The sequence below is a fragment of the Cynoglossus semilaevis genome, chromosome W (genome assembly GCF_000523025.1).
Source record: "Cynoglossus semilaevis isolate Cse_v1.0 chromosome W, Cse_v1.0, whole genome shotgun sequence".
NCBI lineage: Eukaryota > Metazoa > Chordata > Actinopteri > Pleuronectiformes > Cynoglossidae > Cynoglossus > Cynoglossus semilaevis.
In genome coordinates this window covers 4,515,803-4,518,652 of record NC_024327.1, presented here as the reverse complement: position 1 = coordinate 4,518,652, position 2,850 = coordinate 4,515,803, and the positions used below count along the sequence as shown (strand labels likewise).

The 2,850-nt window shown below is 41.9% G+C and overlaps 1 protein-coding gene across 1 annotated transcript in view; it reads right to left on the bottom strand.

Moving 5' to 3' along the window:
* Positions 1-2,850, bottom strand: part of LOC103396998 (E3 ubiquitin-protein ligase KCMF1-like) — a 30,467-nt gene that overhangs the window by 15,574 nt on the left and 12,043 nt on the right. The gene's annotated exons all lie outside the window — the stretch shown is intronic.

The following is a 2,850-nucleotide window of genomic DNA, read 5'->3' as shown; positions in this document are numbered from 1 at the left end:
CATGGTATTTTGGAGGGAAAATGACAAGCAGTGCTTTGTTTGGACATTTAGGGGTGTACTCACTTTTGTTGCCAGGGGTTTAGCTATTAATGGCTATATTTTGAGTTTTTTTGAAGGGAAAAATAAATTTACACTGCTATATAAGCTTTACACAGACTACTTTTCATTGTGTCAAAGCGATGTTTCTTCAGTGTTGTTCTATTAAACATTATAATGAAATCTCTGCAGAAATGTGAGGGGTGTACTCAATTTTGTGTCATACTGTACATACAAAATATGTCACGGGTAATCAACATCACGTGGGCAATGCTTGGAATAAGAACTAAATGCTAACTAACGTTAGCTAACTAACTTAGCGATTAGCATAGATGAGCCTTGTATGGCCAATGGATGCTCTTTCAGGGTCTGGTGTTTAGAAACTAGTTTTTCAGTAAACCACAGTGGAACTGAAAAAGGAAATAGAATAAAGTGAAAAGCCTGTTAAGTAGAACTCGGCTGACGCTCTGGGAATACGTCAAACATTAATTTATTTAATACTTTTTATGATTAACAAACAATTGTTGTTTGTTTTGAGATGAAAAGCAGTGAACAGCATGTGTGTAAACTTGTGTAGCAGCTTGTTAAAAACAGACAAAAGATTTTTTTTGTCTTTCCACATTTCTTTCTGTTCTGAAAATGTTGTCCAAACTGTGGCACGTACCGAACCCTGTTTATCCATACCGTTTCACCTCAGTCAGAACAGTCAGTCACATACATGTCAGTACAGGCCTACCACCTGTCTGCGTGTGTGAGACCTACCTGCTATAGGGTCCATAGCCTCTCTGCTGTAGTTGGAACCCTGTGAGGAGCTCTGACTGGAGGAGAGCCCCCCTGTGGTGCTACTGGTGAAGTGCATGTTAGACCTGCGGGCTCGTGGACCGCCCAGCCCACGGCCTGGGTGAAACATCCTCCTCACGTGCCGCACACCGCTGGACTCATCGTAGATGTTTCCATTAAGGACCAATATTCTGTATCAGTGACACTAACGCTACCGTTGATTTTTGATTATGTTTTAATTATTAATACCTTCCTGGTTCAGTTCTTTTTTTCCATTTCTTTGAACCTTATGCCGTTTTGTTGCAGGGCAGTAAAAGTAACTTGCAGGGTTTTTAAAAAGGATATCAAGTCTCTGGGCACTCTGTGTTCAAGCGTAAGATGAGCAGCGAAATCATCTGTCACATGGTTTGGGTCGCCTCCCGGCAGTGCTGCACATATAGGGCAGATCTGGAGAGCGGGGCAAATGTAGCGTTATCAACACACTTGACTGCACTTTTAACATTTGTTCAAGTGGAACCGGCTCTGATTGACACAGGATCGAATTTAGAGTAAACAGGAAGAAATAGAACCTTAGACGAGCAGCAGATCCATGAGGACCGGGTCACCACTCCAGCTGATGTGAACAGATTTTTTTCCCTGGATGTTAAAGTGTCTGTGTGTATGGGTGGGAGTGGGCAGTGACCAAAACCTGCCATGTTTCCAGGGTGCAGCACAATGTCACCCACTGCTCCTCCCTCATGAATAGGTAAAACGCAGTCAACTTTTCTTGAATATTTGCCATGACAAATGACGCTTCTTTGTCTGGGTTTTGCATGACATGACAGAGCAAACAGAACAAGGTACAGTGATAAAGATGGTGCTGTGAAAGACATGTCCTCAGTCCGTTCACTTTTCTTTTTAAAACCGTGAGAAACAGACTTTCATTTCATGTATCACCTGGTCCAGACCCACGTTTCCCTCCATTATTATTTAACCACCCTGTCATGATAAAGAGTCACGTTTGTCATTTAATGAATCAATGGCCCTGGTGTTGCCTACTCCGACAGGGCAGAGTTTAGGAAAGGTTTATTTCTGTTTTATAAGACGTTGTCGCAGTCAGTTTAAATTTAATATTTCTGGTGCGAGTATTCTCAGCACCGGGCTTGAATAACTGTGTTTTAATGTTCTCCCCATCGTATGAGCGAGCTGGAAACCCCTGATTTAAATGTTTCCACGATGCATGTAATCTTCAAAAGTTCCCTTTCCAAAAACCTGGAAAAAAGCCTTGAAATAAATCTGCTTTTAAAAAGGTCAGCTGTCGTGTTAAGCCTATTAGACAGTGTGTGTATTGCTCCAAGCAGTTCATTCAAATCAAAAGTAAGCTGTAAAGATCTATCACAGGTACAGCAGAATTGGCCTCATGGAAAGAACTTGGGATGGATGATTCGTACCTCAGGAGAACATCAGAGTTTCCCTGTTAACATGGGAATGAATGGATCACTAGTATTGGAGCTAAGATTCAACCATAGTTGATATAGTATATAAGGATTCCTGTGATATAAAATAAAATGTAGTTTTAATTATGAGTTCTTACCTTCGAGACAGACGATACAGTAGCGGCTAATGGTGGCATTTGCGGCGGAGGAGGAAGGGAGGGAAGAGAGTTGGCCCGTACGTAGACACTTGATTCCATACCGTACCTTACACATACGTAACTTACATAAAATTAGAATTAAAAAAGAACTTAAAAGAAGAACCCAAACACAATACGGAAGACTTGCGGGAGATGCGTATGGAAGTCGACAAACACGTGAACGAGTGAGGCGGCGTGGGCTGCTTTGAGTGCTCGGCCACCTAGCGTCGGTGTCTGTAACCGTGCTCCTATCTTAAATCTTTAGATTCAAGAATTTGCTCGAAGACTTGCTCGTATCTCGGAATACTTGTATGTCGGGATGCTCGTATCTCGAAGTATTACTGTGTGTGTGTGTGTGTGTGTGTGTGTGTGTGTGTGTGTGTGTATATATATATATATATACACACACACACACACACACA